The following is a 25,325-nucleotide window of genomic DNA, read 5'->3' as shown; positions in this document are numbered from 1 at the left end:
CAGTTCAGAAGGGAACAGGGTGTGGTCTGAAGGAGATCATTTTTTTTCTTTTTTCTTTCCATTGTAAGTATCGAATTTCCTTACAAGTACAACTTAAGAGTGGAATAAAGAGATAATGGAACCCTTTCAACTAGTTAAAAAAGTTATTCATGATTACAAGAGGACCTTGTTTTTCAACTTCCTGTGTCTTAGTCAACTAGGATCAACTACCCTCTGCATATTTTGTGTTCACCCTGTGTGTTGACGAGTGATAGAAAAACATTTGCATGTATTAGAGCAGTTAACACAAAAGTTTTCTAAGGCGCCCCTCCATTTAAATACATGTTCTGTTATACACACCCATGCTTACGCAGACTTACGTTGCCTCTCCATGGAGGATAAAGCACCTCCCACAAATGAGTCTGTGCTAAATCAAATATGTAAAATGTCAAACACGTGAGACAGATCCACTGCTTTTTAAATTTTAAGTTTGTTGTTTCGGCCAATTTGTGACAGCTCTTCTAAACAGACAGGAAGCGGGTTTTTTGTTGTTGTTGTTGTTGTTGTTGTTGTTTTTCTCCCTTTCTTTGTTAGTGCAATCCTGAAAGTGTGCTTGGGGGAGGGGCTCATGATCATCTCCCAGGTCCTTGCCCTACCTGCGGAGGGTCCTTCTCAAACACTGTTCCATATAGGACCTGAACTCAGACAGGCACAGAAGCTCCCCTCCCACTCCTGGGACATCCATCTCCTGAAACCTGATCAAAGAAATCAAAGGATTAACTCCAATGCAGAGCTTTGGTCTCCAGCCCAGAGGCTCTTCTCCAACAAACTCACTCTAAAATAGTAACATGCACACAGGATTTGGTGTCAGAAGACCCACATGCCAGATCTAAAGGTCGAATAGGAGAGTGAGCTGGGTGAAAGTGCATCAAGTAAACTATGGCAGAGGTGGTTTAAAAAGATGTATTAAAAAATTCTTTTAACTCGTGAAATACTATCATTATTGCTCTGTTATAACAATTGTAAGGGCCTATTTAGCCACAGTGGCCCCACCTCGGTTGAACAGCCATTTTGTTGTTTACACAGTAAAACTTAAACTGACCCTGCCAACCCCACCCCCGCCGGAACTTACTTAAAAGCAAGCCAGGGGAAACCAGTCTCAGGTAGAGATAACAGCTCCAATGCAGGAATGGGTCAGGTCAGGTGGAGACATCCAATCAGTGGAGTATGCATATTGTCTCCCTAGCTACCAAGGAGTGTGGGCCCCACCTTTTGGGCACCTTTTGGGCGCCAATTCTGACCAAGGTGATAGGCTAGTTCAAATAGCTACTATGGGGTGAATTGTAGTTCAATTGGCCACCTGTGTGTGACTTAGCATGACTGTGCAGCTTTCTCTGTGTGTTGCAATCTCATTGGCCAACTGTATTGTGCCCAGGCTCAACCACAGGACCGACACACCCAGTACGTTATCAGGAACTGAACCTGAGACACAGAGTCCACGCCCTTTATTGGAAATCCCCTAAATTAACACATAAATACCCTGCTGTAACCAGACTCAGGGTCCAAGTCCCTACTCTGCTGCGTCGGGTATACTTGGACCCAAGCTTAAGCTTGCGGAATAAACCCTTGTGTGATTGCATCAGTGTTGGCTCCTTGGTGGTCTCTCGGGTACGAAACTTGGGCACAACAACTTCGTAAAATAACATATCCATGAAGCAAGCTGTAGGTGCATTATTTAATGTATTTAACTCGGGCCTTCTACACCATGCAAATAAAGAGAACATTAGTTGCCATTATCCACAAGCAATTTCTTTTTATAATTCTCCATAACCCTACCATTGCCTTGGATCTCAACACCACATTTATGTAGAAAAATGAACCCCAAATTTTCCTTCACAGCCTAAAGACATCTAGAACCAGGATGCCTGGGTGGCTCAGTCTGTTAAACAGCTGCTTCAGCTTGGGTCATGATCCCAGCATCCTGGGATCAAGTCCCACATCTGGCTCCTTGCCCAGCATGGAGCCTGCTTCTCCCTCTGCCTCTGCCTGCCCCTCTGCCTACCTGTGCCCCCTCTCTCTGACAAATAAATAAAATCTTAAAAAAAAAAAAGGCATCTAGAATCACAACTTTGCTTCCATATTATAGGTTCCCCTTGCCTTTAAAGTTTTGCCATATAATGTGAGTCACGGTGTTGCAAAACTGCTTCATAATTTCAAAGATTTTCATGATGCCAGTCTACCCGATCTGCTCAAAGAAATTTATCATCCTGAATTCCTCCTACCTCATCATGTCTCCCAGGAACAAGTTGACTTCCACTGAGAATGATCTGTGGAAAACATAACATGTTGCAAATGTGCCACTAAGGGAGAATTCTTCAAACATGGTGAAAGCTGACCCCACAAACTCCCCACAAGTTCTCAGGCCAGTGGTTTGACACTTCAGTAATGTGCATATCTATGTAACCAAAGGAGAGACAGAGGTGGTCAGAAATCTTGGAAATATTTTCTCCAGAAGAGACACAATCTCAAGGAATAGAGGAAAATGTGTTAAGTTGCGTCTGTCAGGGAGGAAGACTTTCATGTCCCCTTCATGGTCCTTCTAGTCAGAGTAAGAACTGAGTTGACATGAGACAGATTAACAGGAGAAAGTCAAATTGAATTTTGTACTTATGCAGAATCCACACAGACGTGGAAATTCCAAAGGCAGTTAGGCGAAATGAGGTACACATGTCATTCTGAAGTAAGGAGAAAGGCATAGGGGTCTTGGACTTCAAAGAGATGGGATGCAACTCTGAGGAAGAGAAAAAAGAATAACCATTTGGTAAACAAATGTTTGCAGGGCCACTCAGAAACAAGGGACAGAGACAATTTGTTCCAATAGGCTTTGTGAGGGGTTCCTCCCTGTCTGCCACTCTTCGTTCATGTTACAACACAGTCAGAGTTATCTACAGTGATAGATCTCCTCCTGGAGCAGATCCTCTATCTCAATTCTTCTTAGGCAGTTGTGGGGGAGGTAAGGAGCTTTTTCTGAGTCTGCTGGCTTTTGATTTCTTTTTATCTCACAATAATCTTCATGCCAAAATGGCTCATCTTGGTGTGACCAGCCTTCTTTCCCTACACCTCTGAAGCAGTCTTTTCAAATTACAGGTCATAGCCATTAGTGAATCCTAAAATCAATTCAATGGGCCAAGATTAACTCTTTTTTAATAAAGTGAAAAGCAATAAACTAGATTTTAAAAAGTCAGAGCACCATTGCTCATAATTAGAGATACTTTATTTTATTTTATTTTTTGAAAAATTATGTTTATTTGTCAGAGAGAGAGAGCACAAAGCAGGGGAGCAGCACACAGAGAGGGAGAAGCAGACTCCCCACTGAGCAGGGAGCCCCTTGTGGGGCTTGATGCCAGGACTCTGGGATCAAGATCTGAGCGGAACTCATACGCTTAACCGACGGAGCCACCCACGCCTCCCTAGAGATAGTTCTGATGAAGGATAGTTGGAAGGCAGGCTGAGAGAAGGGCCCCACCCTTGAAACCAAGGGAAACCACCCTTGAAAGGATTTTACACCACCCTGGAAAGAGCCCTCCACCCTTTCCCCTGTGACAAAAAAATCTGATTGGATGACAGGTGCAGGGAGGGTTAATAAGATTAAAACAGCCTGTCAACAAGCTCATAAAAACCCCTAGACTTAGAAACACCGGTGGCAACCCACCCCCTCAGGTCCCTTGATTCCTTGGGAGCTTTGTACTATCACTTTGGTCTCACTCAGTAAACCTTGCTTTGCTGCCCATCGTTCCATCTGGTCTGCCTCCTCATTGTTCAAAGCAGCATGACCAAGATCCCAGGGCACTGATGGGAAAAAAATCCTGTAAGATTTCTAATTCTAATTTGAATTTAATAATAAAATATTTGTTTAAAGCCTATCTGTTATAAATCATTCACACATCTTGACTGCACTGCCTTGTGATGGGAAATGAAGTTCCTATTCTGGACTCCAGTTGAAGACCGTTTGGAACACAGCTCTAAAGCCACCTGACACAAAACAAGAAAGCACGGAAGTTGCAGCCTTTTAAACTTCCTGAGTCTGGCTGGCCGAGAATGGATCAATCTACTTTGTGTTTTCCTTTGCAGCCAAGAGAACTAATTCTGTTTTTGCTAAAGCTAAACAAATAAGGCATTCTGGGGGGAAAACATCAGTAATCAATGTTAGCATTATACCAACTAATTGAATCCAGCACAATTTTTAAAGAAATGCAGTGATGGTCTAGTTAAAAAAAAAAAAAACAAACCAAAAAACTAATAAATAAAAATATCCATTCTAACACACTGAAGCATTTTTTCCCTCAAGTAATCTTGACCTTCATGTGCAGTCCATCAACAGCCCCTAATACATACATCCCATCTGTTCACTTCTCAGACATCTTGTAAGTTAAGTGACAACACAGGACTTTCTGACAAACTGTGTAATTTCCCTTGTTTCTCTTAAGCTCAGTGAAGGTGAGCTCATCAAAATAAGTCATTCCCGGAAAATCTGACTGCTGGGACAAGAAAGGCTTGACGCTTCTGGCATAAGCACTCCAATCCACAGCCTCTGGGTAGGCGGGTTCATTTCGAAGCTGGGACTTCAATAATGCAGTCAGCTGGCCGACTCTCTGTTTCCATGTCATAGCGATACACTAGGACCACTTCCCGTGTGCATATTCCACTCCCTACAGAAGTGAACGCAAAGTCACACAAATACTGGTTCCAAATTTTGCATGGTCTCAAACAAATGGAATCATTTTCATAAGAAAATAGATACAATTTTATCAAACCGTAAGCACTTTCAGGATAATCAAGGAGATAGCTTGTTACACTGACATAGTTCCAATTTGACTCTGCGCCCTCCATAATGATCTGAAATTATCAATTGACTTGGGTGGCTTGTCTTTTTTACATAAACTACCCTGTTTTCAGTCAACTTAACAATTAGAAAACTCCCCAAATACAAAGAATAATTTTAGCTCCCCACCGACCTGTCTTAATTTATTTGTGGTTAAGTTTCTTCCACTGGATCAACAAGTAACCAAGCAGTCAAGAGGGGAGCCTGCCTTACCTCGAACGCAGATGCTATGAAGGATAAATTCTAAAGATGGGCTTAAGTTTACATTGATTTTATCGCCTCAACAAGATATATTTCAATATGACTAATGGATGCTGGCTGCAAAGTTCTTTAAATCTGGCCTTGTTTTTTTGTGTTGTTTTGTTTCATTTTGTTTATGTCACTTGACTTTCCTTTTTTTTTAATATTTTATTTATTTATTTATGAGAGAGAGAGAGAGAGAGAGAGAGGCTGAGGCATAGGGAGAAGCAGGCTCCCCACTGAGCAGGGAGCCCGATACGGGACTCGATCCAGGGACCCTGGGATTATGACATGAGCCAAAACACAGATGCTTTATCATCTGAGCCACCCAGGCACCCCTTGACTTCTCTTTAATTCCAATTTTCCCTCGTATGAAATTGAGATAATAACGTCCACCTCCTTCTGTACTCATAGGGATAATGTTCTTTAAATAATGTCAGTACAGAAATACATGCTATCATTAATTTTGTGACATTAGAGCTCATAAAAGCATTATTAAAGAAAAATGTGGCTTAAAAATCAATGAAGACTTCCTGAGACTGTCATGGCCAGCGGGTTTGGGATGGGTGTGAACTACCTGTCATGTGCATGCTGGTATTGTGGGTATTCACAGCAAGGAGGCTGAATCTCACGGCTCTGGCCCATGCCGAGTGGAAGGGAACAGGTGAGAGAAGGCGCAGCGTGTTGTACCATGCCACAGGGTAGAGAATGCTGTCAACGTGAAGATCAACCACCACTACAATGGCCAGGTCATGGGGAAAAAGTCAAAGCTAATGAAAATGCCAGACTTCCCAAAGGGAGGGTCAGAAGTCACAAATTCTGGATCCTTGGAGAAATCAAATTGAATTTCAGGTGCAAAAAGATTGTACCGTTAACAAAAAGCAAAGAAGGGGAAAATCAGTAAGAAAACTGCCAAATAGAGGTGCTCCATATCCATAAAATTTTTCCCCTTCATGCTGATGTGCATATTTAAAACAATTACACAAAAGATTTGTATGAATTACACCCAGTATACCACTGTGAGTTTTATTACCATGATGTTAATCAAAAACCAGTTTCCCTCAACTAACGAATGAAATCATATCTATAAATGATATTCAAAAAGTGAGTATTTCTTTCTTAACATCACAGGTTGAAATTTTGAACCTTACAAATTTCAGATTTTTTATTGGTATATTCTTTAAATACCAATAGCACTGGCAATGTGAAGTCTAATTCGTGTTAATAAGATTAACTTTGCCATATCTCCCTACGATACTGCTAGGTTTATATAAGTGAAGTACATTTAAAGTGAATTTAGACAATGTCATAGCGAAACTTTGGTAATCAGTAAGCCATTTGTGATTTTTCCAGCTTGATTATTGTTCCCAAATTCCACTTTGCCTGGGCTCAGGAGTATTTGCTCAGGTTTTGATTAGGCTCTATGTGTACTTAAACGTATTCTGGCAATACGTCCTCCCCTTCAGAGAGGATAGCTGACTCCTTTCAGCTCTGTCTGGGTGGTAGCTTATCCTCCTAACTGCAGTGATCAGCTCAAGGAAGGCAGGAAGTCTAACTGGACTCCTGCCATGATGAGCCTTTTGCCAGTGTTCTAGGAGTAAGAAATACACTCTTCCTCTCAATTTTGCTGCTACAGAATGTAAGCTTTGTGTTGGGCACCATGTGGCCTCTAAAAGGACAACCTGAGTAAGAGCTGGAGGACAGGCTAAGAGAGCTAGAGGAATGACTGACATCTTTAAAGCCTCGGAGGAATAGACTACATCTGAAACTAGATTCACCCTTTTGAGTTTTTCAGATACATAAGGAAATTCCATGGAGTGTTTTTAAGTAAATTTCATTTGGGGTTTTCTATTGTAGCAATAAAAACTGCCCTAATGGGGGTACCTGGCTGGCTCAGTTGGTAGAGCATATGGCTCTTGATCTCTAGGTCATGAGTTCAAGCCCCACGCTGGGCATAGAACTTCCTTGAATTTTAAAAAGAGAGAGAAGAAAAGACAAGCCCTAATGGAATGAATGACTGACTACAGCTTAGTAAAATGTTAACAAACTGAGCCAGAAAACTAACCTTGGTATTAAACCATGGATGACACTACATTTTGCCTTCTTTCTCAGAGACTATTAAAATCCTTATGAGAATATTATCTCACTGTTTCAATATTCTGCCATATTCTGTTTAATAATTAATTCAAACTCAGAACCCTTATATGAGACCAAGGTAAATAAAACCTCCTGTTTAACTAAAACATAATAATTAAGAAATTCATTCATTATAGTTGTTTCACCCACATTCAACAGAGGAGTATATATACATACCATATACCACAGATAAGCAAATGAAGAAATTCTCACCTTACGGTAGCGTGCCACCAGCCCACCCTCAGAATCAAACACCACATCAGTGTTGTATTGGTAACGACCATCACGAGGACACCAAGGGTCACTGGCACTGCATGACTTCTTGCCCCAATATTTGCTACAATGTAGATAGAGTTGTCCTTGGCCAGACAGCTGAGACTTTGTTGCACCGGGGTGTAGCCAAACCTAACTTAATACATATTGCCTCAAGCTTACTATATTTTAGTGATTTCTAATCTTCCAAAATGGCACTTTATTTGCCTGTTAGTTAGAACACAAGCTCTAGGTTAAGAATCTAATCAGAAAAGATCTAACATTTCACAAGCAATAATAATCTTCATCTTTATGAAAACTGATCTCTTTTATTTTGTTTATTTTTTGAAGTATAATTGACACACAATATTACATTGGTTTTATGTGTAGAAAATAATGATGGGACAACTCTATACCATCTGTGTTCACCACCAGTGCAGTTGCATCGGGCACCATACACTGCTATCACCATACCACTGACTACATTCCCTATGCTGTGCCTTTATGCCATGACTTATTCATTCCATAGCTGGAATCCTGTACCTCCCACTCTCCTTCACCTGATTTGCCCAGGCCCCCTAAAAGCTAATCTATTTTAATGTGCCAGACTCTCAACTGCCATGTGAGACTGAAGCACAGGAAAGAAGGTAGATGAAGAGGAAAAAGAAGAGAAGCAATGCTTTCTCTCATAAAGTGCTTCCACACAGTTAAATGAAGGGGTTGAAATAGAACACACTCCCCTCTTACTCCTCCTCCTCCTCCTCCTCCTCCTCCTCCTCCTTCTTCTTCTTTAAGATTTTATTTATTTATTTTAGAGAGAGAGAGAGAGAGAGCACAAGGGGAGGGGCAGAGGGAGAGGAGAGAGAATATCTCAAGCAGACTCCCTGCTGAGCACAGAACCCAACTCTGGGCTTGATCCTATGACCACAAGATGATGACCTGAGCAGAAACCAAGAGTCAGATGCTCAATGGACTGAGCCACCCAGGCACCCAACACACTCTTCTAATGAGGAGGATCTTTTTTATAATTCAAGGCGTAGTTTTACTAGGAAGCAATAAATATTATGTCAATTATATTCCATAGAGAACAAACGTAGCATTATGTACTCAAAATATTTCAGGAAGGAGGGAAGGAAGGAAGGTAGGAGGGAAGGAAGGAAGGTGGGTAGAAAGGAAGGAAGGGAGGGAGAAAAAGAGAAATAAAAGGGCTTCATTATGCTGACTCAGTTTCCTCTTCTGTCAGTACAACATAAAAGCTTCCTTCCTGCCTTAGAGAGTGCTCATGAGAAACCCCAAGATAAATACATACTATGAAATTCTTCTCAAGGTAGTGTCAAATCCATCCACACATGGGGGCATTATATGAGAAATAGGGATTGAGGTGATGAAATGGGTGGAATTGTAGGTGGTTTCCAATATCCGAAAGGCTCGGGGCGCCTGGGTGGCTCAGTGGGTTAAGCTTCTGCCTTCGGCTCAGGTCATGATCTCAGGGTCCTGGGACCGAGCCCCGCATCGGGCTCTCTGCTCAATGGGGAGCCTGCTTTCTCCTCTCTCTCTCTGCCTGCCTCACTGCCTACTTGTGATCTCTGTCTGTCAAATAAATAAAATCTTTAAAAAAATATATCTGAAAGGCTCTAATCTGAAGGACTGAGTCATATGTATGAACATATAATAAAGGCAACACAGAGACTAAAGTTATAGAGACAGATATGCAGAAAAAATAAAAAATTTAGCATCCAGAACATTCTGTCAAAGGAGTGGATTCACTGGTCACTGGTAATTTCAAATATAATATGACACATCCAGGCACTCAGAGTATATTCAGTTACAGGGCTCATATGGAAATTAACTGTGCTTGAATTCCTGCCATGCGAATTATGAATATGAGACCTTAAGCCTCCTTTCTTCCCCTGATATTTAAAATGGAAATAGTTACACATGCCACATAAATTGAATGGGATAATATGTATAGTGTACCAGGTACAGTTCCTGGAACCAAGTAGGTACTCAATAAAAAAATAATGGCCAATATGTATTTTGTAACTACAAGAAGACAACCCAGGAAACTGATGGGTTCACTGCCTTTAGAAGCCGTTGGATTCTCTTCATCATCTCTCAGCTCCTCTACAGTTCACGTTGAGCTAATCTTTGAATAGAAAGGACAGATTTATGACTATTGCTTCGGACCATTTCTTTTCTTTCCTGCCCTTAGGAAAAACAGGGCAATACTGTTAACATTGACATTCACTAAGACCTTCAATAAAACTACCACATATTTTTTATCTTTTCCTTCCTTCCTTCCTTCCTTTTCTTTCTTTCTTTCTTTCGATAAACAATTAAGGCATTTTAATTTCTCCTGTTAGTTTCTCAAGGGTAAAGCTCAAGGAAGTATAGGACATGTCAATATTCTAAATGATAGTATTTAAATACACCAGGATGGGCATGTGGCCCTCTAATATCTCCCTTGGATATAAATATTAGTAGGGAAGAAATGGTGGCTTTTTTAAACCAATATTACCATTATATTAAATATTGGATTTCTTCTTTTATAACTCAGAGTTGAAAGCTTACCATTTGAATAAATGTCTGCAAGACACTAATAATTAAAATTTCATTGGCCACCTTCCTTCCCAACTTAAAATAATTCATCTGAGATAAATTATTAGGCTTCAGAACATCTTTGCCCTAGGAAAGTCAGTTTTATCAGCCCAGGAAAGTAGAGTGGATTTTAGTATCAGCCTCTTGAATTATTGCAAACAGTGAGTCCTTCCTGCTCTGGAAAAAAAAAACCCATAATCAAATAAACATTGGATTATAGTTACGTGGTTACTGTAAACACAGACCTTGCAACACTCAGAGAATATTTTTCCAAAGGTGAAAATCCTGGGGCGAGACTGACTCACACAGTAGAGCTCCCATGTTACAGCACTGGACTTGACTGCCTAGTCAATTTCAAATGTCAAAATTATTAAAGACATTCCTTTTGTGTGTGTGTGCGCAACAGATAGAGTTCTGAACAGATGTGTATAGGTTTGCTAATTTAATTTGCAAATTAAATTACTTTTTAATGCATAGATTTTGCTTGTTAAAGGAATTATATATGAACTATTTAACAAAGTAAATACACCTACAGTAACTTCATCAATCTTTTTTATGTTTTATACAGATTTTCCCTAAGAAAGTCATGCTGAAACTACAGCTATTAATAATTAGTTACATCTCTCAGACAAGGAAACAAAGATGTTCAGATCCAGTTCTTTTTGTTAAAAAGAGGTTAACAGTGACAGCTGATGTTGGTGACAGCACAACAGTGTTTAGATTCTATGTGTATTACTTCACTTGACAGTCTTGTCTACAATCTCTCTTTTATGGATAAAGAAACAGAGAGGTCAAGTGCATAGGTTATCTGCTAAACATCACTCAACTAGGAGGTGGTGGGTTGTGGTCTCACAATTTCCACTTCCCCTACTGATCACATTGCGCATGATAGTGATGTCAGAGCTCTTTGGAAACATAAGCTCATTTATCTTTTTACCATTCCTGCAAAGGAGGCAAGTGTTTATGTGTGAACTTCCTTTATCTGGGAACAGAGGTCCCAAATATTACAACTTTTTCACTTTATTGAAACCCAATTAAGCACATTATTAAAACTCTATATGCACATACTGTTCATTAAGAAGACTATAATAAATAACCAACCAAGCATCATCATCTCATGTCATGCCAGATGGTACATATTATGAGGCATTAGAGGCTTGTAAGTCCAGAGCTGTAGATTGATTACCAGCAAGAATACTAGTCACGGATTGCATGGAGCACTGGGTGTGGTGAGAAAACAATGAATACTGTTACGCTGAAAATAAATAAAAATTTTTAAAAAAATTAAAAAAAAATAAAAGAAAAGAATACAAGTCAAGCTTAATGGATTTGCTATTTGTATTTTACAGTATCACAATTTTTTGTTCAAAAATCAAAGGGTAATGACATTACCTCTTGGGAATCGCTACATAGAATCCAGTTCACATCAGGGTCTGGGATATCGTCCAGATAGGGGTAAATGGTCTATCTTGTGAAGACCCAGGCATAAATTCCATCTTCTGGAGTAACAATGATCTATGTGCCCTGTTTAAAACAAGCGGCAGCAAAAAAGGTTCTTCATAAATCCCAAATACCCACATTCTTTCCAAGTTTCAAGTTTCCTTTACAGTACCCCAACGACCATAAGCAAGGGCACAATATCTGCCTGGCGGCCAGTTTTTTTGTTTTTTTGTTTTTGAGATTTTATTTATTTATTTGAGAAAGTGAGAGACAGAGAGCATGAGAGGGGAGAGGGTCAGAGAGAGAAACAAACTCCCTGCTGAGCAGGGAGCCCAATGTGGGACTCAATCCTGGCACTCCAAGATCATGACCTGAGCTGAAGGCAGTCGCTTAACCAACTGAGCCACCCAAACACCCCAACTACTTTCTCCAAAACATCTATGTTCTTGTTCATCAGGAGCAAAGCTTCTTCTTTTGGGGCTGGTGTTGCTGTTCTGTTTGGTAATATAATAGCACGTTCATAGACTGCAGCTGTAAAAGTGTCCAGCACACCCACACTCAGGATAGAGGGCAAATATTGTCACATATTTTGGAAAATATGACATAATCATAGCTAAAATTTAGAGACCTTTGATAAACTCAGATCCTCATATGTGTTATCATGGAAGAAACTTTCAGGGTAAAGCCCTGTGTGCTACCAGCTATTCATATTTTCTCACAAATACATTACACAACACATTAAGAAAGAACGTTGCACAAGAAAATGGACATATTCAGATTGTCTGAAAGTACATATTCAGATTGACTCAGGTATGCAGTGCTGTGCTGACACTGATTCAGAGGTTCATTCTGCTCTCAAAGTACAATTAATGAGCTGATCAGATGAGTCCACCCCAATCCAAAAAACTCTTGGACTCTTTTTTTTTTTTTAATAAAAAACATTTTCCTGATAGTTCAATATTTCCATTAGTAGAGCCAATACTCAACTCTTCTAGAAGGCAGCCATCATAACAACGATTTGTTGAGAACTTATGAATGTGGCTGGAGCAGACACAGAACAGACTCTAGGCAAGCTCCAGTTTTAACAGAGCTGACGAGATGCCAAGGGAAAATAGAAATACGTGCTTATGATTGTGTTCACTTGTTCATGACTGGTGGCTCTCAACTTTTGCATTATAAGAGGATTTCAGCAGGAGCCACAGTTGCTAGTTTCTCTTGGAAAGACCATCAAATAGTCTGAAATGTAGATTTCATTTGTCCACTTTGTAAAACACAGATTATAACATGGTCAATGATGATGAGTGTCCACTGAGTGTCTGGGTCTCTCCAGAACCTGGCTAACGCTGTAGTGTTCATGTGCTGAAAACCAAGAAGCTAGGCTTTGGGTCATACAATTTCTTCATCTGTATAGAACCTGCCCATTTTTAAGTGAAGTACTCATCCCTAAACACTTGTACTACCACGTCACCCAAAATCTCATTTTCAGGAGATGGTTTCCTTGTGCCTCTAAAAAGCTAAACATGTTTAAGATATTGGATAGAGTTGTCATTTATTTAACCCAAGTCTCTGACATTTTCTTCTCCCTTTGCTCCCGCATCTAACTCGTCATAAAGTTTCTTTTAAACATCTCTTCGTGTTCTGATTTATAATGCAAAGCCATACTTTGGTTTAAATTTGTCTTCCTATGTGCCACAATGGCCAAAGTTGTTCATTCTACCATAACCACCAAATGAATTTTCTCTGAAGTCCAGCTCCTGTTATGTCATTTAGACCCCAAAAGAGTCAGTGATTTTCGATTGTTTAAAACATTAATTCTAATAAAAAAATTTTTTTTTTAATTTTAAAAAAGGGGCACCTGGGTGGCTCAGTGGGTTAAAGCCTCTGCCTTCAGCTCAGGTCATGATCCCGGGGTCCTGGGATCGAGCCCCGCATAGGGCTCTCTGCTCAGCGGGGGGTCTGCTTCCTCCTCTCTCTGCCTCCTCTCTGCCTACTTGTGATCTCTGTCTGTCAAAAAAAAAAATATATATATATATATACACATATATATATGTGTATATATATATATATAAACTGTGTGACTCCTCTGCCCAAAATCTTTCAATGGCATCCCACTTCATTCAGAGTAAAAAGCCAAGTTCTTGCAATGTCTACAAGCCTCACTATGATCCAGCCTCCTGCTCCTTCTGACATCAACTCCTAGTAATTTCCACCACGTTCATGTGGCTCCAGTTGTATTGGTTTCCTTGCTGTTCCTCAAGCATGTCCCCAAGGGCTGTTCTGGTGCCACTATTCTGAGGAAAACTGTCTCCTCTATGGTCACGCCGCATTTAGAATTTCCCTTTCTACTTCCATCTACTCTATCCTCCAAACCACTATCAAAGTTATTCTTTAAAACTCTTTAATTTGTCATAGTATTATATTCTAAAATCCTTCAAAGTGTCTTTTTGTTAGTTTCAGAACTTCCTTTGTGCATCAACGATCTGGCCCTTGCCTCTTATTTTTATTGTTTCTCCTTCCCCTTCCTCCTTTACTCCTCTACTCCTCTCCTCCCCACCCCCACCCCAATATATTGGACTCTTTTATAGCACGCTATACTTCCACATCTTTGTACGCATTACTAAGTCTACCTAGAAGGCCCTGACTGATTTACCCAGCTGGGCCCTGGGATCCTTGTTGTTTTCCAAAGTAAAATGGACCCATTCCTGGCCCTTGTATTGATCACAGCATTATCATTCTATGACTATTTTTTAAAGGTTATTTTTTTTAAGATTTTATGTATTTATTTGAGAGAAAGAGAATGAGAGAGAGAGAGAGAGAGAAAGAGCGAGCATGAGAAGGGGAGGGTCGGAGGGAGAAGCAGACTCCTCACTGAGCAGAGAGCCTGATGCGGGACTCAATCCCAGGACTCCAGGATCATGACCTGAGCCAAAGGCAGTCACTTAACCAACTGAGCCACCCAGGCACCCACATTCTATGACTTTTAATACAGTGTTAAATGAGATGCTTGAAAATACTTAGCACAATGTGAGGCATTCTCTAAGTGTTCAAATTTGATTACCATGGTAATGAATGATGTTGATGATAACAATGCTCTGTCTCCTCTTCTGGACTGTGATCCTTAAGAAACAGAACTTTTGTGCTATTCACTATCACCATCCAGCTCAAGGCTTACCTGACATATAGTAGGCATCCAAAAAGTTCTTTGACTTAAGTTTAAAGAGACATATGCAAGGATGTTCAAAGAAACATCATTTATAATAGGAATTAATAGTAATAATAACTATAATAAGTAAATAACCCAAAATTAGAAATCCTAAGCATCTGTTGAACAGGCTAAACCACAGAAAAAGGTCCAGGGACAAAGTCCATCAAAAATGATGACTCAGAGTCAGCTAATGCTGCTTCTTGGTTCAGCTTGTTACTAAGAAATCATACAAACACCTGCTTCCATGTTGCCACAAAGTCTGTGTTCTCAAAGATGTGCATCCCAAGTTCATGGTTCCCACAGTCCTTGTGAAATGAAGAATATGGCAGGTCAGAGGAAGTTAGATGATGGGCCTTTTGCTTTTTTACTGTTGGCTGGGGAGAGGCCCTGACAGGATGCCTGGAACCACCACTGCCCTCCTCTCCACATTGTTTGTTACTACCTCATGGAGTTTACCCAAGATCTCATGGCAGCCAGCCTCGCCATGCTCACCATATTCGTCAATAACAGAAAGGACACATGAATATTGTTCTCACCAATGTACCAGACAAGATGCAACCAGGAAAGCAGAATCCACACCAATTGTCTTAAGAGAATTTAACATAGGGATTCGGTTAAAGAAGTATTTGATGAATGAAGGACATGAAAGCAACCCTTGGGTAACAAAGAGAACAACTGCAGAAAGCCGATACCACTCCCAGTGTTGGTGACCAGAGGGAACAGAGGCTGTTAGGGGTTAAGAACTTTCCAGAGGAGCCCCTGGAGCTGAGGCTCCACCCCGAGGTGGGTGTGCTCTCCAGCTGGAGCTGAGAGCCAGATCCAGAGAAGAGGATCCCCAGTGACCTAGGACTCTAATCTGTGGAGGAGGCAATAGCTGATGAAGGCAGTGACGCTGGTTCTGTCTGAATGGGAACAAACTTAAAATTAGGAGCATCCGCTACCGGAAAAAACAACCACCACCGGGTGGATGGGGTAATCCTGATAGGTGAGCAAACCAGAAATTCCGGTCCCCTCTCTTCCAACCTTCGGTATTCGTCTAGTGCCCCCTATTGGCAGAGTCTAATAGGGACCCAGGAAGCAAAGGAGAAACAGGTATGCGTAGTCTAGCACACCATCAGAAGAATGCAGAAGCGTGGGTTTGGAGCTGAGTGACAGCAGCTTAATAACTAGCACATTCATATTACTGCACACTGTATATCAGTGAAAATGCATGAAGTTAGAGTGATGCTTATTTACATAGATTAACCTCACAATTTATATAGAAATAAGAAATGTTATTTCTGTGCAATAAATATGCATATATACAAAGTTCAAAAAGATGCAAAATAGTGCTAAGTAGGAATATGTATATATGTAATAAACTACCAGGAGATCATGAGAATGATCTAGAAAAATCTTACAATAGCGATTTCCTCCCGAGAAGGGACCAGGGAAAGGAGGAGAATGTGATTGGAAGGGAATGCAAGGGGGAGCCTGCTTCATTGCATAAACTGGGCAGTGGGTACACAGGAGATTGTTATGCAATCCTTTATAATTTCTGTGTGTCTGAAACATTTTCATAAATTTTTTTGAGAGAAAGAGAAAGAATGTGTGATCTGGCTAGAGTCAACAGCAGAAACTCTACAGGAAGTGTATGAATCTGGTGAACGGAAGTAGATTTTCAAGGAAAACCTGGACAAATGCAGTTTTCCTCCCTATCTTTGTTTCTGTCTATCCCCCGTTAATCCTCCACTCCTCTGTGTGTGTGTGTGGGGGGGTGGGTGTGTGTGTGTGTGTGTCTTTATCCCTACTCCTTCTCCCCCCAGTTAGGAGCCAAATATGTTCACATAAATCCCAAAGACTATGAGTTCCTTGAAAGCTGAAGAAGCGTTTTTGTTTCTAGGTACCAGGGATTCAAAGAATACTGCATGTTATTCTGCACAATAAGTGTCTGTTAACCAGATGAGGAATGCCACCTCCCTCTTTACCACATTCCATCCAAAATAATTTTAGAGACCCTTACTCAACTTTCAAAGTTGCTGTTGAAAATGAATGTTTTATTCAATTCTCCTTGATTCCTTGTAGGTAAACTTGAAAAACTAACTTAGTCTAACATAATAATCAGGGTCAACAGTTTAATAAAGTGGTCTGCGAAGTAGGAAATGCCAAAGCTTGGGAATGAGACTATTAAAATTTCTCTCTACATTTATTTTCTATATAAAAATTTTAAAAAGAAATTGAAATTTACTAGCATTTTAAGAATTGATTGACAAAGATACATGGTTTTTTAAAAGATTTTATTTAGGGGTGCCTGGGTGGCTCAGCTGGTTAAGCGACTGCCTTCTGCTCAGGTCATGATCCTGGAGTCCCAGGATCAAGACTTGCACCAGGCTCCCTGCTCTGCAGGGAGTCTGCTTCTCCCTCTGACCCTCCCCACTCTCATGCTCTCTCTCTCTCTCTCATTCTTTCTCTCAAATAAATACATAAAATCTTTTTAAAAAATATTTTATGTATTTATTTTGTCAAATCTTTTAAAAAAAGATTTTATTTATTTATTTGACAGAGAAAGAGAGCACAAGCAGGGGGAACAGCGGGCAGAGGGAGAGGGAGAAGCAGGCTACCTGCCGAGCAGAGAGCCCAAAGTGGGGCTCAATCCCAGGACCCTGGATAATGACCTGAGCCGAAGGCAGACAGTTAACCAACTGAGCCACTCAGCCAAATGAAATTTTAATTAAGGCATTTCAGTAAGTTAGACAGAGACAGAAAAATACTGTATGATATCACTCATATGTGGAATCTAGAAAAGCACTGAACTCATAAAGGAAAGGAATAGAATAGTGATTACCAGGGACTCAGGGGAAGGAGGAATTGGGGGTACTGTTTAAAGGTACAAAGTTGCAACTAACAAATAAATATGTCCTGGAGATCTGATGCATAGCATAGTGATTATAGTTAACGATACCGTATTATTAACTTCAAAGTTGCTAAGAGACTAGATCTTAACTGTTCTCACCCCCAAAAAGAAATAATAATTATGTGAAGTGACAGCAATGTTAGCTAACACTGTGGTGGTAAACATATTACAATATATAGTATCAAATCAACATGATGTACACCTTGAACTTATACAAGGTTATATGTCAATTACATCTTAATTTTTAAAAACACATTTTAACCTAAAAAAGTATTTTATTCACTTCATTCAGAAACAAACAATAGCAAGAATCTACACGTAAGTCAATTTACAAGTCAATATAAAAACAATTCATGAAAAAGAACATAATTAAAAGCCACAAATTAAACTTCATGAATTTTTTCCACATCATAACCATTGCTCTGGCAATTCCTTATTCACTCCCCTACATCACTGGTTGTCTCCTCTCCACTGGAGCATTCCATCGACATGCAAATATGCTCTAGCACTTCTCATTTTTAAAAAAATAAATTAAAAACCTCTCTTGAACCCACATGCCCCTCTAAATATTTTCTCAGCTCCCTCTTATAGCAAAATTCCTGGAAGGGGTTGTCCATCTTGCTGTTTCCAGCTCGTCCTCTCTCATTCTCTCTTGAAGCAATCAAATCAGCTTCCCACCTGACAGCTCTTACTCATGCCAATGATGATCTCCACATCTTACTTGATCTTATCCTACATATCTGCAGCATGTGATACAGTTAATTATGCCCTCTTCCTGGAAACACTTCACCTTGCTTATTGGACCCCACTCTCTCTTCCCCTTTTCACTGGTGGCTCTTCTCATGCTCTTTGCTGGTTTTTCCTCATCTCTCCTGAATCTAAACATTGGAATTTCCTAGATCTCAAGACCTTCTTTCTGTTGTGGGCTGTGACAGAGATCTTTACTAACCATATGTAAAAACCTTTCCCTCAACCTTCACTAATTTCCATAGCTACTGTTATCTTTGACTAGTCCATAAATTTACAACATATGCTATTTTTAACCAGAACTACAGAACTCATTCCTACCATAAGTTAAAAAATTAAAGAGTTGCCCCAATTCTCAAAACTTCTATGCAGGAAGCCCATCCAGATATTGACCTCTTTTCTGGCGCAAAAGAAAATTTACAAATGCCATAGAGAGCATCAACTCAGGACAAGAAGGATGGGAAAATTAGCTGTCTACTATCATGTAATCCAATATTTTCCTTTTTGTGTCTCTCTAGAGCTAAGAAAAGCTGTTTCCTAGTAACCTTTATAGGAATGTCAGAATAACCAGGTATGTTTGAAAAAGTATGGTATTCATAATCTTCCATCAAAACAAAAAAATGGCAAAAGCATGCAAGTATGAGAGAGTAAGAGGGTTTGACAGGAGAGTATGTGCCAATATGCACTTACATTTATTAAGTGTTTATTATTAGAAAGCTTCTAGATGATTTTTCCTCAGGAAAACTAGCTTTATGAGCAAAGGAAAACACAAAGTTTCAAAGCATAAGGTCTTATGATTCACAGGAATGGACATAGTGAGGTCTTTCTTTCTAGGAAGTAGATTTTAGAATAGAAAGGCTCCATGAGATTGAAGTATGGTACTTTCAGTGGAGACCTTGGAATATTTCCCAAACACAATCCACTGTCCACTTCAGAAATTAATTTACTATTTTACTTCATGAGATTCTCTTCCCTTTAGCTTCTAATCCTAGCCAAAAATATCTTGTTCACATATTTTCTCCAAGTTTAATAAAGCTATTAAATCATAAATGATTATTAAATGATATCTAAGCACAATTTTTTCTTTTTTTTTTTTTAAAGATTTTATTTATTCATTTGACAGACAGAGATCACAAGTAGGCAGAGAGGCAGGCAGAGAGAGAGGAAGGGAAGCCGGCTCACTTCCGAGCAGAGAGCCCGATGTGGGGCTTGATTCCAGGACACTGAGATCATGACCTGAGCCGAAAGCAGAGGTTTTAACCCACTGAGGCACCCACGTGCCCCTCTTTTGTTTTTTAACATATAATGTATTATTAGCCCCAGGGGTACAGGTCTGTGAGTCATTACACACTTCACAGCACTCACCACAGCACATACCCTCCCCAATGTCCATAACCCAACCACCTTCTCCATACCTCCCTCCCCCTGGCAACCCTCAGTTTGTTTTGTGAGATTAAGAGTTTCTTATGGCTTCTCTCCCTCCTGATCCCATCTTGTTTAATTTTTTCCTTCCCTACCCTCCAAACTTCTCACTTTGCCCCTCAAATTCCTCACATCAGGGAGATCATATGATAATTGTCTTTCTCTGATTGACTTATTTCACTCAGCATAATACCCTCTAGTTCCACCCGCATTATTGCAAATGGAAAGATTTCATTTCTTTTGATGGCTGCATAGTATTCCATTGTATATATATACCACTTCTTCCTTATCCATTCATCTGTTGATGGACATCTAGGCTCTTTCCACAGTTTGGCTATTGTGGACATTGCTACTATAAACATTTGGGTGCATGTGCCCCTTCATATCACTACATTTGTATCTTTAGGGTAAATACCCAGTAGTGTGATTGCTGGGTCATAGGGTAGCTCTATTTTCAACTTTTTGAGGAACCTCCACGTTGTTTTCCAGAGTGGCTGCACCAGCTTGCGTTCCCACCAACAGTGTAGGAGGGTTCCCCTTTCTCTACATTCCCCCAGGATCTGTTCTTTCCTGACTTGTTAATTTTAGCCATTCTGACTGGTGTGAGGTGGTATCTCATTGTGGTTTTGATTTGTATTTCTCTGATGCCGAGGGATGTGGAGCACTTTTCATGTGTCTGTTGGCCATCTGGATGTCTTCTTTGCAGAAGTGTCTGTACATGTCCTCTGCCCATTTCTTGATTGGATTATTTGTTCTTTGGGTGTTGAGTTTGATAAGTTCCTTATAGATTTTGGATACTAGCCCTTTATCTGATATGTCATTTGCAAATATCTTCTCCCATTCTGTCAGTTGTCTTTTGGTTTTGTTGACTGTTTCCTTTGCTGTGCAAAAGCTTTTGATCTTGATGAAGTCCCAATAGTTCATTTTTGCCCTTGCTTCCCTTGCCTTTGGCAAAGTTTCGCAGAAGAAGTGTCTGCTGCTGAGGTGGAAGAGATTGCTGCCTGTGTTCTCCTCAAGGATTTTGATGGATTCCTTTCTCACATTGAGATATTTCATCTATTTGGAGTGTATTTTTGTGTTTGGTGTAAGGAAATAGCCCAGTTTCATTTTTCTGCATGTGGCTGTCCAATTTTCCCAACACCATTTGTTGAAGAGACTGTCTTTTTTCCATTGGACATTCTTTCCTGCTTTGTCAAAGATTAGTTGACCATAGAGTTGAGGGTCTATTTCTGGGCTCTCTATTCTGTTCCATTGATCTATGTGTCTGTTTTTGTGCTAGTACCATACTGTCTTGATGATGACAGCTTTGTAATAGAGCTTAAAGTCTGGAATTGTGATGCCACCAACTTTGGCATTCTTTTTCAACATTCCTCTGGCTATTTGAGGTCTTTTCTGGTTCCATAAAAATTTTAGGATTATTTGTTTGATTTCTTTGAAAAAAAAAAAAAGGATGGTTATTTTGATAGGGATTGCATTAAATGTGTTGATTGCTTTAGGTAGCATAGACATTTTCACAATATTTGCTCTTCCAATCCATGAGCATGGAACATTTTTCCATTTCTTTGTGTCTTCCTCAATTTCTTTCATGAGTACTTTATAGTTTTCTGAGTACAGATTCTTTGTCTCTTTGGTTAAGTTTATTCCTAGGTATCTTATGGTTTGGGGTATAATTATAAATGGGATCAACTCCTTAATTTCTCTTTCTTCTGTCTTATTGTTGGTGTACAGAAATGCAACTGATTTCTGTGCATTGATTTTATATCCTGACACTTTGCTGAATTCCTATACAAGTTTTAGCAGATGTGGAGAGGAGTCTTTTGGGTTTTCCACATAAAGTATCATATCATCTGCAAAGAGAGATCGTTTGACTTTTTCTTTGCCTATTTGGATGCCTTTAATTTCTTTTTGTTGTCTGATTGCTGAGGCTAGGACTTCTAGTACTATGTTGAATAGCCATGGTGATGATGGACATCCCTGCCGTCTTCCTAATCTTAGTGGAAAAGCTCTCAGTTTTCCTCCATTGAGAATGGTATTCGCTGTGGGCTTTTTCATAGATGGCTTTGATGATATTGAGGTATGTACCCCCTACCCATACACTTTCAAGAAAGGATGCTGTACTTTGTCAAATGCTTTTTCAGCATCTGTTGAGAATATCATATGGTTCTTACTCTTTCTTTTATTAATGTATTGTATCACATTGATTTGTGGATGTTGAACCAACTTTGCAGCCCTGGAATAAATCCCACTCGGTTGTGGTGAATAATCCTTTTAACGTACTGTTGGATCCTATTGGCTAGTATTTTGGTGAGAATTTTTGAATCTGTGTTCATCAAGGATATTGGTCTGTAATTCTCTTTTTCGATGGGGTCTTTGTCTGGTTTTGGGATCAAGGTAATGCTTTCCTCACGAAATGAGTTTGGATGTTTTCCTTCCATTCTATTTTTTGGAACAGTTTCAGGAGAATAGGAATTAATTCTACTTTAAATGTTTGGTAGGATTCCCCTGGGAGGCTGCTGGCCCTGGGATCTTGTTTGTTGGGAGATTTTTGATGCCTGCTTCAATCTCCTTACTGGTTATGGGTCTGTTCAGGTTTTCTATTTCTTCCTGGTTCAGTTTTGGTAGTTTATATGTCTCTAGGAATGCATCCATTTCTTCCAGATTGTCAAATTTGCTCGTGTATAGTTCTCATAATATGTTCTTGTAATTGTTTGTATTTCTTTGATGTTGGTTGTGATCTCTCTCCTTTTATTTATGATTTTATTTATTTGGGTCCTTTCTCTTTTCTTTTTGATAAGTCTGGCCAGGGGTTTATCAATTTTATTAATTCTTTCAAAGAACCATAAGCACAAATTTTTTAAACAAATCCCAAAATAAATATAACAATACCATATGCTACATATGTCGTAATTCAGGATTCATCATTTTGCTGTAGTGAACATGCACGTTGTAGAGAATTACAGCATTTTTACCCAAACAATGAGTATAGTTAAAATATCTGTGGGGGTCTTGACATGGAATGCAATTCACCTGGGGTCCCGGGATATCCTCCAGATAAGGAAAAGTGGTTTCCCTGGTAAATTTCCATCCATTAAGTACATCTTCTGTAGTCACAATAATTTGAGCATTCTGTTCAAAACAAGTGAAATCAAAATTATTTCTTCATATGTAATATAAACAATTCAACACTCCAATCTTCTACTAGCTCTTCTTTCCATCCCATAAATTCTGATTAGCAGAAATAAAAAGAATACCTACCCAGCTGCCTGATTAATCATTCCCTCTAGAAATCTATATTCTTATTCATAAGGAGCAGGTCGTTGTACTGAAAAATAAGAGTTTCTGTGTTGTTTTAGATTTTGTTTATTTATTTATTTATTTATGGGGGAAGGGGCAGAGGGAGAGAGAGAATCTCAAGCAGACTCTCCACTGAGCACAGAGCCCAACACAGGACTCACTCTCATGACCTAAGCTGAAATCAAGAGTCGGACGTTTAACTGGCTGAGCCACCAGGCACCCCATGAATGTTTCTGTTTTATTTGGCAATATAACAGCAGTTCACATAGTACAGCTATAAAAGTATCCAGAGCACTCACATGCAGAGTGATGAGGGCAAAAATTGGCACAGAGATTTGAAGAGAGAAAGTGATCGTGGCCAAGATCTGGTGAGTTCTAAAAGAGAAGGTACCATTAACTTAGTATTTATAGAGAGGGAAACATTTATATAACATAAAATTTATATAACATAAAACATTTATATAACATAACAAGTCCACCAGCTAGTGGGCTCTTATTTTATAATCTTATGAATATTATGCCTGACCACTTTTGTGGACAAAATATTGCAGTTCAATGAATATAATCAGAAAGGATTACAAGGATTGTACAAAATGTACTATTGATAAGATTTGATACCAAGTTCCAAAATAAACAAAACTCAAAAAATAAAATTCTACCCTTTTATTGATATGAAAAAAAAAACCACAACTAAATGAACTCTTGTGAGGAACATCATAATACAATAAACATTTCATTTATGAAATTACAAAAACTAGGTAACAATTTTCTTTGTTCTATTACATGATTTACATCATGTTTATTTTTATTTTTTTAAAGATTTTATTTATTCATTTGAGAGAGATACAGAGAGAGGAGAGCACAAGCAGGGGGAGAGGCAGAGGGAGAGGTAGAAGCAGACTATCTGCTGAGCAGGGAGCCCTATGTGGGGCTCAATCCCAGGACCCTGGGATCATGACCTGAGCCTAAGGTAGATGCTTAACAATCTGAGCCACCCAAGTGCCCCAACATCATGTTATTTTTAGAAGAGAAGAATGATTTTAAAATATTTGCTACTAGGAAAATGCACTACAGTATAATATCAGGAACAAAATTCACCCAAATTGACACTAACTTACCTATTAAAGACTAAGAACGTGTGCCCTATAAAAGCATGGTTTTGTGCCTGGTTTACTCACTGCTGAATCCCTAGTGTCCAAAGCACTGATTGAGAGATGCTTCTCTCTGGTGTTAAGCCAGAGAAGAAATCAAGGCCGTTGCTTAGCCAGCCCCAGTCCTCAGGGACCTGAGCTTATTTCTCCTTCCCTCCCATTCCTCCTTCCCTTCCTTCCTCCCTTCTTCCTGCCCTCCCTTCCTTCCTTTGTCACTCCTTCCTTCTGAAGTAGATACAAGGAAGAAGTATCTCAGGCTGGTGATCATAAAAATAATCTCTATTATAACCCAGATAAGATATAACTTTCATTTTGTTAAAGACAAATTAATCACATAAAAGGGTTTTGAGAATACACATACATTGTGTGACCTCTGATGCCTTCCTAAGACATCCATATTCTCCCTTCCCTGATCCCAATCCTACCATGCAAGAGATTTTTCTGGTTGTTTTTGCTTTTGTTGTTGTTGTTGTTTGTTTGTTTGTTTTTAATTTGGAACTTTTAAATTTTTTTTTAAGATTTTATTTATTTATTTGACAGGCAGAGATCACAAATAAGCAGAGGCAGGCAGAGGTGGGCGGCGGGGGGGGGGAAGCAGGCTCCCTGACGAACAGAGAGCCCGATTCAGGGCTCCATCCCAGAACCCTGGGACCATGACCTGAGTCAAAGGCAGAGGCCCTAACCCACTGAGCCACCCAGGCTCCCTTAATTTGGACATTTTAGTAAAAGTCATTCAAATAGGTGTGTTTCTTTTTCCATTTTATTTTATTTCTTTTCAGTGTTTCAGCACTCATCGTCTATGTACCATACCCAGTGCTCCATGCAACACATGCCCTCCATAATACCCACCACCAGGCTCACCCAACCCCCCAGCCCTCCTCCCCTCCAAAGCCCTCAGTTTTTTTCTCAGAGTCCACAGTCTCCCATGGTTTGTCTCCCCCTCCAATTTCCCCAACTCACTTCTCCACTCCATCTCCCAATGTCCTCCGTGTTATTCCTTATGCTCCACAAGTAAGTGAAACCATATGAAACTTGATTCTCTGTGCTTGACTTATTTGATTCAGCATAATCTCTTCCAGTCCTGTC

General features: G+C 39.7%; 1 pseudogene across 1 annotated transcript; it reads right to left on the bottom strand.

Annotated features, from left to right (window-relative positions):
- Window positions 1-611: 611 nt before the first annotated feature.
- On the bottom strand, window positions 612-12,138 carry LOC308344331 (vascular non-inflammatory molecule 3-like; annotated as a pseudogene). The gene is made up of 7 exons: window positions 11,943-12,138; window positions 11,480-11,602; window positions 7,451-7,642; window positions 5,679-5,969; window positions 4,338-4,688; window positions 2,262-2,434; window positions 612-734 (listed from the first exon to the last, which is right to left on the bottom strand). The product of its transcript is annotated as a vascular non-inflammatory molecule 3-like (transcript).
- Window positions 12,139-25,325: the final 13,187 nt, after the last annotated feature.

Source organism: Martes martes, assembly GCF_963455335.1.
Source record: "Martes martes genome assembly, chromosome: 6".
Classification (NCBI taxonomy): domain Eukaryota; kingdom Metazoa; phylum Chordata; class Mammalia; order Carnivora; family Mustelidae; genus Martes; species Martes martes.
This window is presented reverse-complemented; position numbering and strand designations above follow the sequence as displayed.